Genomic DNA, 12612 nt, shown 5'->3' with positions numbered 1-12612 from the left:
GTACCTATTAGGTCCCAGGCAGCAGTGCACAGAACAGATATGTTCTGTGCCCCGAAGGGGAGACAGACCAGTATAACCAACCGAGTGGGTGCTAGGCAGTGCAGTAAGTGCCAAGATGGAGATGAGCACAGACGGGACCTCTAATTGGAGTGATATGGTAGGACAATCAGGGGAGACTTTCCTGAGGAGGTAGCTCCTACATGGAGGCTGGAAAGGTAAGAAAGCTCTTCCAGCTGGCAGTGGGGGCAGCATATGTAAAAAGCCGAAGGTGTTTGTTTGAAGAGCTGCTAGTTGCTGGAAGGTCACCGTGGCTGGGGCTCAGAGCCGGAGGAGAGGAAGTGCTGCAGAGGAGCCAGCTGCGGGGCGGAGGAGCTGGGGGCAGGTCCTACAGGGCTTTGAAAAGGCCTTTCTGAGGCGTCCAGATTTACCCAAACTATAAACTCATGCCCTGTGAGTCATTAGGAGTGTAGTGAGAGCCGATGAATGCAGGGGGTGGGTGGGCAGATGGGCAGCAGTGGCTGAGTGAGGAGGAACTACTGAGTGGGGGTGGAGGAGGCCCCAATCTGATGAATGAAGGCTTTAAGGCAGTCTCCTTAATAGCTGGCTGACCCAACCATCAGGTGCAAATTAGAGTAAAGCGGGCGTTTGTTTGGGCATTTTCTTTCTCCAATGACTAAGTAGGTTCGCAATTACCAACTCTTCTTATAAAGCCCCTGACACTTTTTTCCCAGTCACCTCCCTTGCTCAGACCTGCTTCTCTTTGGAAAATGGGAAATGATGTGTCTGTGTAGCTATGTAGAAATACGTGTAGCTGTGTGTGTGTGTGCATGAAAATATCTCATAATGTGTAAGGAAGTGTATAAATGGGAATGTGTGCTTGCATGTGAATGAAAATCTCTCTGCTGGTGGCATGTATGGGAGCATATGTGCATGAGACTTGTATGCCTCTGTTCGTGTTGCGGAATATGGATGCATGCATGTAAACCTGTGTCCGGGAGTGTCTGTGGGTGGTTTAGAGGATGGGGGACTATGAGGTGTGTTTGCAGTATGTATGGGATTCTATGCAACTAGCCACCATGATTGTCTTTGCAGGAGAGAAGTTGTTAGGCTCGGATATTTATATTAACCAGAGCAATAAAATGCCAGACGGGTCTCCTTGCTTCCCCTTTTGCTCCCTTGTAATCCATTTTCCACCTAGCAGCCAGTGCAAGCTTTAAAAAATGCAAATCAAATCATGTTTTTTCCAAGCTGAAAACCCTCCAGCGGCTTTCCACTGCATCTGGAATAAATTCAAGCTTCTGACTGTGGCCTACACGATGTGCCCCCATCCCAATCTTTGAATCTCTGTGGCCTTATCTCCTTCAACTCCTCTGGCACCCCTGCCTCAGCTACATGGGCGAGAGCTTTTGCATCCTATGTTCCTTTCCCTGGACCCCTTTGCTACTAGTGCTGTCCTGGCTCCAGGTTTCAGCCCAATGTGATGACATTATCAGAGGGGACTTCTCTGACCTCCCAATTTAAATCATCATCCCCCATCTCTCTCTGTCCCATCACCGACTTCTTTCCTCCCCAGCTCTAGGTCAATTGGGTCTGAAGTAGATGCCGAAACAGAGTTACGTGTGCACAGGGATTAGTGGGGAACAGCCCCTGAGAAGAAATAGGGAGAACGACTATTGGGTGGGACCGGGCGGGGTTATCAGCCTCCAGTGCAGATCTGAGAAAGTCCCTGCCAGACCACTGGGGTGCCCAGAGCAAAGACTGCCCCTCTGTGGAGTTTTGAATTGGGTGGACATGGCTAGACCTTGTACCACATCTGGCTCCACAAAGGGCTGGAACCATCAGCTCAAAAGCTGAGGTTCAAGAGAATGAGAAGACAAGTCACAAACTTGGAGAAAATATTTGCAAAAGGCACATCTAATGAAAGACTATTGTCCAAAACAAACAAAGAGCTCTTAAAACTCAACAATAAGAAAACGACAACCCAATTAAATAATGGGCCAAAGACCTGAACAGACATCTCACCAAAGAGGATATACAGGTAGAAAATAAGCATATGAAGTGATGCTTCACATCATCTGTCACTAGGGAATTGCAAATTAAAATGACAACAAGATACTATAATACGCCGATTTGAGAGGCTAAATTCCGAAGCACTGACAATAGCAAATGCTGGTGAGGATGTGTTGCAACAGGAACTCTCATTCGTTGCTGGTGGGAATGCAAAATGGTACAGCCAGTTTGGAAGACAGTTTGGCGGTTTCTTACAAAACTACATTCTTCCCATACGATCCAGCCACCACACTTCTCGTTATTTACCTAAAGGAGTTGAAACTTATGTCCACACAAAAATCTACACACAGATGTTTTAACAGCTTTATTCATAATTCCCCAAACTTGAAAGCTACCAAGATGTCCTTCGGTAAGTGAATGGATAAACAAACTTTGGACAATGGAATATCATTTATCATTAAAAAAGAAATGAGCTATTAAGCCATGGAAGGGCATGGAGGAATCTTAAAGATGAAAGAAGCCAATCTGAAAAGGCTACATACCGTATGTTTCTAACTCTATGGCATTGTGGGAAAGGGAAAACTATGGAGATGGTAAAAAGATCAGTGGTTGCCCGGGCAGGTGAACAGGCAGAGCACAGAGGATTTTCAGGGCAGTGAAACTATGATGTATGATATTAGGATCGTAGATATAGGTTGTTATACATTTGTTCAAATCCATAGAATGTGCAACATTAAAAGTGAACCCTAATGTAAACTGTGGACCTTGGGTAATAATGATGAGTCACGGTAGGTTCGTCAGTTGTAACGAATGTGCCACCCTAGTGGGGATATTGGTGGGGGAGGCTGTGCGTGTGTGTGTTTAGGGGGGCAAGAGTATATAGGAAATCTGTGTACTTTCTGCTCAGTTTTGCTGCGAACCTGAAAATGCTCTAGCAATGAAGTCTATTTAAAAAGGAAGAAAGGAAAGGAATCCTCGGACATTCTCTTTGGACTCCCTCCTCCTCTCTCCACATCCACATCCTTTCCATCTGCTATCCAAGCATTTTCTGACTTCTTCACGGGGATGTGTTTGCTAGGAATGTCTGTCTGCCTATCCTTTTCTTCTATGGTTTGGCTGGATCCTTTTTAAAAAGATTTGCCAGCTCAGGGGCCGGCCTGGCTGGGAGCTTCTTTATCTCTGCAGCTCCTCTGCCCACCTCACAGGCCCCCCACCCCCAGCCTCCTCCCAGCCCACTGACCTTCTACAAAGAATTTCACCAACAAATGACAACTACAATCTGCTCTGTAAGCCCTGTCCTGGTATAAATATGTACCCTGACACCCAGCCAAAAAGAAGGAAACTCAAGATTGGAGAGAGAAGAAGAAAATTTTGGACAACTCATCAGTGCCACATCCAACCAAGCTTAATCTCGCCCCCTTTGGTGTCAGATTGAATGAAACGAGAAGAAAACATCTTCCCTCTCTGTCCTCTAGATAGAGACTGTGCACCCCACTTCCATCTCCCAGGCCTTGATGAAGACTTCTAGAGGCACTAGCTCTGAAAAAAATGAGGCCATCTCCACCCCCATGAGCAGTACAAAATAAAATCAACACTAAGCCACAACATACTAAGTGTGAGGGAACCCTTTAACATTTTGAATTTTCCTATGATGACTACTTTGAAGTTTTGTATTTTTTGAAATATCAAATAGGAAATTCTTAAATGTTTTCCCCCTTCTCTGGTGGTTCCCTGAGGGTGGGTCGGGTCTGCATGTTGCTCTTATCTGTAATCAGTCTAGCTGACCTTCCTGTCCCTGCCCAGGCCTGCCACGTGCTGAGGCTACACAGCATGGTTCCAGGGCTGACCTGGAGGACCTCAGGGGTCCTTCCGTGAACACAGGCTCCTGTGAGTAAGGGAGGGCCACACAGTCAAATTCTTGCTTCACACTGCCTGGGCACAGCAGCGTGGGATTGGTGGGCGACGAGACAGAAGGAAGCAGAGAGAGCAGAGTCCCAGACAGGCATTGAGAGAGAATGTTCTCCTTGGCTAAGGGAGCTGGGCTTAAACAATCAAACTTGAATCGGATCAAAAGATAGCTGCTGAGGTCCATATTGTAGGCAAAAAACTAGTTGGGTTGGAGGGGAGGGCAGAACTAGGAGGCCGGGAGTGGAATCTTATGCCTTGGGAAGTGGTCTTGGGCTCTTCTGTCCTGGGGTGGCTCAGATGGTGGGACAAAATGGTCAAGTATCCACTGTGGTGCTGTCCATCAGCTCAGGTACATTTCCTCCAGTAAGTGTTGGAGGATCATTCCACATTACAAATGGGCAAAGTGAAGTCAAGGTCACATGTCCAGTGATGGAAGAGCCTGTCTCTCTGAGTCAGTATTGAGAGTTTGCCTCACAGTGTCCTTTAAAGCCCAGAGCCTGGAGCTCTTCGTTTGTGGATTTTATCATTACCTGACTCCTTCTGAGACTGGAGGGAACAGTGACCAGCCTACCGGCATTTATGTCATAATTGCACATTTAGCTTCACTATGTGCTGGGCATGCAGGTAAATGCTTCAAATATATTGTCTCATCCACATAGCGTCTCTGCATATGTGGGCTTTATGGGCCCCATTCTGCAGATGAACTCAGAAAGGGAAAGGGACTTGCCCACGGTGACACAGAAAGCACAAGGTGGGGACTTCCGGCCCAGTGGAAAGGCAGCTGCATGACTGCAGAGCCCGCTGACTTTCAGCTATAACCCCAGGTCACAGCACTTAGCATTAGTGTATTATGGGCAAGCAATAAATATCTGGTAAAAGAATGAATAAATGAATGATCAAGGAGCTCTTTCTGGCCCCAGATCTGTGTTCTTTCCTGGTTTCTGCCTAGTGTGGGGATCTGGGAGCTGAAAGCAGAAGCCCTGGGTCTTCCTGGTGGGAAAGCCTCCAGGGCAATGCTGCGGGGAGCACTCTGGGAGAGAGGGACCACAGCAGGGCCAGGGCCGCCTGGCTTGGCACGCTTGGGAAACCCTTGCCCTCACCCTTGCCCTGCACCCCCACTCTGGGTGGCCACATGCAGTTTTGGAGGAAGATGTTCACCATAGAATAAACATATGGGCTGTGTGTGCATCCAGTGATTCAGAAGATCATGCTGTGCTGGCCTCCCTCTTCCCAAAAGCCAAGCTGTTGCCATGACAACCAGCCTCACCAAACCAGAGCTTGCTGAGGGCATCCCGATTAACCCCTTCCCGGCATAGCAAGGCCCTCAGTTATGTTCAGCTCCTCTGTCCACATGGTCTGGCTGCTCATAACGCTGATGCCCACGGGCCACCAGAAGGGTGGTGTCGCAGGCAGAAATGTAGGCTTCAGGGGTCAGAGGGCCTGGGTTGAATCTTTGGGTCAGTTGTGCGAATTTAAACACACCAATAAACCTTTCAAGCTTCAGTGTGCTCTTCTGCAAATGGACATAATGGTATGTTCTGTCACAGGGTTGCTGTAAGGGATGGCTGAGGAATGCACATAATGCCTAAGAATACTTGGCACAGAAAGTGCTGTAGTGAATGCTAGTCACAGGAGGAGCTGCTTGGTGCACATAGCCAGTCCGCTGTTCTTACTGCAGGGCCCCAGGCATGACGGGGCGGGGAGGGGGGGAGGGCACACACAGTCACAGACAACAGAGCGGTGATTCATCTGGAAAAAAGGAAGCCCACAGCCACTCGAACTGTACGAAGCCTGGAGGTTGCCCTGAGAGATTCCCATCAAACAGCCCATTCATTCACCTTGAACTCAAACCTCTCCAGGCTTCGCTGAGCTCTGGGACTTCCAGAAGAGAAACCAATACAGACAGAAGGAAGTTGGTGGGTCTGTGTGCACAGAGAGCTGGGCTGAGAGAGAGAAGATGGGGTTGGGCTTGGATGCTCTGGAGGTCAACCTGGCAGCCTGTGGGTATGAGGCCACCTGCTGTCGACCCCATTGAGCAAAAAGGTCCCTAGGGGAAGAGACAGCAGAGAGTCAGAGCAGAAAAGCATTATTAATGGCCACCGTTTATGGAGGGTCAGCCAAGGGCCAGAGTGATGAACACAAATAAGGCCACATTCCCTCCATCTACTGCTTAAAGCATTTTAATGGCTCCTCCGTGCTGTCATCACTAGGACCCAAACCCTCAACATGGCCTGGCCCCTGCCCACCTCTCAGTTCACTGTGCTCCCGCTGCTTTGCACCCAGGACTCAGGCTTTCTTTGGTTTTGGTTTTGGTTTTCAAATGAATATGCTTGTCGGGCATCAGGGCTTTGGCACTCATGAGTGTTTCTACCTGGAAGGCTCATTTACATCCTCCCCCAGTTCATTTACTGTATTTTTATCAATTTTAAGATATACACTAAAAAAAACTCCAATTTTTTACTCTGAAATAATTTTAGACTATGTAAAAATTGCAAAAAATAGTACAACTAATTCCCATATTCCCTTCACTAAGGCTTCCCAAATGTTAGCTTTTTACCATATTTACTTTTGTACTGGTGTGCTGGATACTAGAGCCATGCCCAGTTGTCCTACTCAGTGTCCTTTACAGCAAAAGAAGAAATTTTTCTGCTCGGCGTACTATGTAAACATGTTTCTTATCACTCACTTGTTGTGGCATCTATTTATGATTCTCGCCTAAAACAATATTATGGTGATAAGCAAATGATTATTTTCCAGTTTCGTCTTTTTTCTACATTTGTTTCTTAGCACTTTTTGTTAAGGAAGAGTGTTCTTCTCTTCCCCAATCGTTTGATTATTTGTGTATTTATTTATATCAGTTGGACTCATGGATTATTATTTTACTTCTATTGCTCTCATTATTTATTTTAGTACTCAAATTAGGCCAAATTTGTCCAGTAGAAACCTCTTTAAGCTGGCTCTCATTCTTACTGACAGGTCCTCATTATTTATTTATTTTTTTTTTAGCACATTGTCACTTTCTGGCACGATAAGATGTTCCAGGGTCATCTTGTACTTTCCTGAGCCAGCCCTGGAATTGGTTGTTTCCCCCAAAGTACTCTGGTTTCTTTTAGTGGAGAATGGTATTTAGAAACCAAAATCTAGAAACTAGGGGTGCTCTGTGCTTCTGAGGAAGATGCATCTTTGACAACAGGATGCAACCCCTAGTCTGGCATTTGACTCTTCCTTCTGGACACTTCCATTCAACCAAAATCTGAGCTCTGCAGCGAACCCTCAGCCAGGACTCATTCCCCACCCTTCTTGCCCTTCTCTGTGCCTGATCCACACGGCCCTCTCATTCTGTTCCCCCTTTTGTGGAACCAGAGCCTAGGAGCCTATCTGCTACCAACTCAGGGGTTTAGCACCAGGCAAGCCTGCTGCAGGGCAAGGTGAATTTCTCTTGGATTTCGCCCTATTCTGATTTCTGCCATTACAGACCCTTCTTTCTTTTAAATTGGATGGGAGATAGAAAACTCTTCTGGGGCTAAAGGAAAGTCTAAAAGAGTTCTTCAGCAAGCACCACATAAAACATTTCTAAGGGTTAGAAGGTGTGGTGTCATAGTTAATTGGCAGAGTTTTTCTTTCTCGGTATTATCTAAAATAATAGTGTGTTGACAATCAATAATGTTTTGGGTGCAGTGAAGTAGATCACACCTAGTTATCCTTCAAAACTGAGTTTACACAATTTCCTCATGAGCACTTTGCTTTCATAACATTCAACACAATAGGTAACATAGATATTGGGGTTACTATTGATCAATATCTGTCTGAAGGCCTCACAAACATGCACCCCGTCTGTTTCTCTTATATTCATAGCTGTATCTCCCATGCTTGGCGCATCATAGGTGCTCAGTAAAAGTTTGTTGAAAGCATGACTGAATTAATTTAATCTTCTCAAAAGCCTGCAAAACAGAGATGACTCTCTCTGCTTTACAGATGGGAAACTGAGGCTCTCAGAGCCAAGGTTTGTTCTATGTTGTTCCACCAGTAAGCAGTGAAATGGAGATTAAAACTTGGATTTGTTGGAATCTAATATCTGTGCAAAGTGTTTCGATGGAAAAAATGGTTTTAGTGGAGAATTGAGTTGAGTTTTTATTCCCATGAGAAATTTGGTCCCCAAAGGAGTGTCTAAATTCTTAGAAATTAGGGCAGCACAAATATGATCTGGGATAAGGCACAGGATAAGGGTTGGTGCTGCAAAGCCAGCCTTCTGCATAGCCACAGCCACTCAGCCCATTCTTTGCCATACTCTCACTAGGTAGGCCTGGACTTGCCCTTCCCCTTATGGGAGGGCCAGGCAGAGGTAGGGGTCAGTGCTTGATCCCCAGCATGGGCTCTGACCCCAGCTCCGTCTGACTAGCTGGTGCCTTCTATTTCAGAGAGCACACTTGAGTTTTACCATCTCACCTTACAGTTGAGGTCACTGAGGCCCAAGGAGTTTAAGCAACTTGCCCAAGGTCAAGATTGGGAATTTGAACTTCTTGAGTATACATTCGTAACCACTGCACTTTACTATCTGACACTATCTGAAATTCTACTCTGAGCTATCCATCCTCTCTCTGGAATGCAAACACCACAGAAGATAGCCTTGGGACAACCTCAGGTCGGTGTGAAGGTGAATGAGAGCAGCCAGGCTGCAGATTCACTTAGATGCTTTTAGGAATTTCGGGCCCCACCCAAACCTGCTGAGTCTGAATCTCTAGCAAAAGGTGGGGAGGGGCGGAGGAGCTGGATAGGTTTAAAAGGGTCATTCTCCTTAACAGGACTCCAAAAGATAGTGAGGGGCACTGGGACACAGTGGTGATCTGACAGGGACAGCCCCCTGTGGGACGGGTGAGTGAGGTGGATTGGGATGAGGGCTGTCCAGAAATGAGGCAATGACCATGGCTGCTTGGAAATGGGCCTTGGCTCAGGCCCAGCTTGTCTTCTGAGGCGTATCTGGGGTCTATGATTTGGAGGCTATCCCTCTGGTAAACAAAAGTTGGAAGAATTAGCAGGAAATAAACATGCCCGGTAATGCCCTTCACCTGTCCTCACTCCTACATCCGCTCCTGGAGGAGGAGATGTGGTAGCTCCTGGAAGTGGGGAGGGAGTTGTTCATGGTGGGCAGAATTCGGCCCTGGGCAGGCAGGGGTTAACTCTAGCCTGGCCGCTGGCCAACTGAAGGGCTCCAGGGACAGCCCTGGGCAGCCTCCAGTCTGCACCATCTCTGGCCTGTCCTCTCCCCTCTTCACTGCCCCAGGGCCAGACTTGAGCTCATCAACAGACCAGACACACACCCAGGCCTGCAACCAGATCTCACAGGTGAGAGGAGCTGCCGTTGACTTTAAAACACCTCCCAGTGCTCAGACAGGCCTGCGGTTCCAAGTAGGAAAAATGTCAAGGGTAGTGCCTCAGCCTGCAATTCCTGGAGGCCAAGGCCCTTGCTTCAGGTCTGGTGGGGAGTGGGCTCAAGTACCCTAGAATGAAGAGGCCAATGTGCTCATTCAAAATGGCTTTAAAATGAACTCTTGGCCGAGGGCCTGGCACTCTGTGCTTCCTGCTTAGGACACACAAATACAGGTTAAAAAAGAGCTTGAATACATACTCACCTGTGACCTGGGGAATCTGTTTCCTGGCCTGCGTCTGCAGGTACCACCTTCTCCAGAGGTTGTGTCGACCTCTGTGAGCACGCCCAAGCCGTATTCACATCTGCATTGGTATGCCCACTCACACACATATAACTGGGCCCCAAGCTCACCTAGCTGTTCTAAATCAGGCATCCAGGGTAATAGAAAGAGCATCACGTCATCATCATGCAGTCGTCTCTTATTAGGGTGGAGACACCCAGGGAGGAGAAATAGCCCAGTGTTACTCAAAGGGAGAGCGATGCTTTCCTTTCCCCCCTACTTCCTTTCCACACATCCTTCACCCCATTCTGGAAGTCACTTGGATAGGGAGTATGGCAGCTGGAGTTAGAGCCCGGGAGCTCAGTGACCATGTCCAGGCCTTCCCTAGCCTGTCCCTCTTTCTCTGGACAGACCCAGCACCTTTCAGTCTGCTGGCAGCCGCTGTGTGCTCCCAGCACACTCCTCTCTTCTCTGCTTGTTCGTCTCCCGCCCCACGCCCTCCTCCTCCTTTCGTCCCTCCTCCAACCTTCTGATTTGGAAGGGCAGCTGTGGGCCGCCAACTGCAGTCCCCTCCCTTCCATTCAGATTCTAAAATCCCGAGGAAGTGGAGGAAATGGAGTTGGTGGGAGGATGGGGCCAAACAGCCTTCTCCCCTCTCTTGGCGAAGTTCTCTTGGCACCACCATTTTAACTCCTGCTCTGTACAAGAAACCCGCAGACTGAGAAAATTGTGACAGTCTTGACGGAGGAAAAGTGTGGGCAAAGTTCATGTAGTCCTTTCATTCAACAGGTGTTTATTGAGTATCTATTATGGGCCAGGCTCTGGGGAGACATAGTGAACAAATGAGATAGTCTTTGCTCTCATGGAGGCACCTACTACAGAAAACAGGAGGCCCTGTTTGAGGGCCTTTGTGTCTTTCTACCTCTATTGATGGTGAACAGTTGTCCCTGGTCCCCCTCCACGAGCCTGGGGAACAGAGGCAGGATTCATCGCTGCTCCGTAAACATTCGTATTCGTTTTCTGTAGAGCCCCTTCTCCGCTAGGCCTTGTCCTCCACCTGTCCCAGAGCCTCTGGGCCTTTTCCCCCGGGCAGCTGTCGCACCCTGCCCCCTCCCTCTGTCTTGTCTTCCTTCCTCTCTCCCCTATCTTTAGGCATTGGCCATGGTTCTCAGTCCTGGCTGGCCCTCCATAGCCCAGAAAGAACCTTCATGAAGCACAGACCGCATTCAGGGATGGTCAGATTCTATAGGTGCGGGGGTGCGGTCCTAGCCTCTGGCTATTTTTAAGCTATTTAGATTTTCCTGAGGCAATTCCAGGTTGTGTCTTGCTTTGCTGGTGACCTCAGCGCACATATTGCTGTGTATATTGGGAAAGCCAGCTTCGTATGTTGTGCATGTACATAGGTTTCCACGCATGGGTTACATATGCACACAGCACGTGTACACACATGACATGACATGACATGACATTGACTAGTAGTTCTCAACCGTGGCTGTACATTGGGAACAGGTAAGTAGTACCAAAATCTCGGTGCTCAGGATGCCGCCCCCCAGTTAAAATTAAAAAGAATGTCTGAAGTAGGACTCAGTTGTGGGTAGTTTCAGATCTCCCTAGGTGATTCCAAGGTGCCATCACAGCTGAGAACCACTGATAGCAATGGCGGCTTGCCGATGGAATTTCTTTATTGTGCAGTTAACAAGAGTGAGTGTTCAGACTCTGACATTTTTAAGGAAAAGCACTTGCAAAGAGGCAGGTGGCAAAGATTTGGCCTGGATGCAGTGTTCTCACCTGCGAAGTGAGATCAGTGGACCACACCATCTCTGGAGTCTCACCCAGCTCTTCGGAAACGCGCTGACTGCTGTGGATGTGTCCAGGAAGGAGAGGAAGAAATGTGCCCTCTGGGGAGTGGCCAGGCCCCCTCTGCTTGAGGCTGACACGTCCTGGAGTTCCGAGCATCCATAGGGCCACAGCTGCTTCTCTTTTTATGATGGATATAAACCAAGGGGACTCCTGCCCACCTCCCATAGGAGCAGACAGCTGCTGGTTTGAGCTGCTGGGGAGCCAGGATTAGGGATGGATTAGTGAACATGGTTTGAAGGGGCTCTGGAGTCTTACAACCAGCTCAGGAGCCTAAGGTCCAAAGATAGCAAATGGCAGAAGGAACAGACAAGACTGTGTGGAAGGGAGGGAGAGATGAGAGAGAGGGACAGTTGGCAAGCTGATGCTTGAGCCATGAAAAGTTCACTTATTAATTATTAATTATTTAAAAAGTTTAATTACAAACTATATTTTATAGCGATTTGGACAATATTGAAGTATACAGATAAAAAATGTAAAATTGTTCCTCTCCTCCCATTTCCTTCCATTTTGGTAAACCATTGAACAATGTGGGGGTTAGGGAGGCCAACCCCAAGCCCATGCACTTGAAAATCTGCACATAACGTTTGGCTTCCCCAAAACTTAACTACAGTCTCCTAACTATTGTTTCCAGGACACCCCACAGATACCAGAATCTAAGGATGCTCAAGTCTCTTATATAAAATGCTGTAGAACAATGCATACAGTTGACGCTCTGCATCTGCAGTTGTGAATTGGCAGATGTGAAACCCTGGGGTGCAAGGCTTGACTGTATATTTATTGAAAAAAATCCCTGTATAAGTGGAACTATGCAGTTCGAACCCATTTTGATCAAGGGCCAACTGTATATCCTTGCAGACCATTTTCTATATACACATGTTTTCTACGCGCATTGTTTTTATTTATTTTTTCAAAACTTGAGTTATATTCCACATATTATTTTGCAACTTGGTGTTTTAAACAGTATACCACGGACATCCTCTGTGCCTGTTTGTAAGTCAGAGCTACTTTATTCCTTTTGACAGCTGCGTGGAATTCCATCACCTGTTAGAATTTATGGGAATGCTGCGGTCAGCATGCTTGTTCACGTATTTCTGTGGGATACCATCTTAAAAGGGGAATGGTTAGTTTTGAGAGTGTGTGCATTCCTAAATAGGATGGCTTTTATCCAGTTGGTCCCTCAAAAGCA

This window comes from Pteropus vampyrus, unplaced genomic scaffold, assembly GCF_000151845.1.
Source record: "Pteropus vampyrus isolate Shadow unplaced genomic scaffold, Pvam_2.0 Scaffold32, whole genome shotgun sequence".
In the NCBI taxonomy this organism is placed as follows: Eukaryota; Metazoa; Chordata; class Mammalia; order Chiroptera; family Pteropodidae; genus Pteropus; species Pteropus vampyrus.
The sequence above is the reverse complement of the archived record's forward strand: the minus strand, read 5'-3'. Positions refer to the sequence as shown.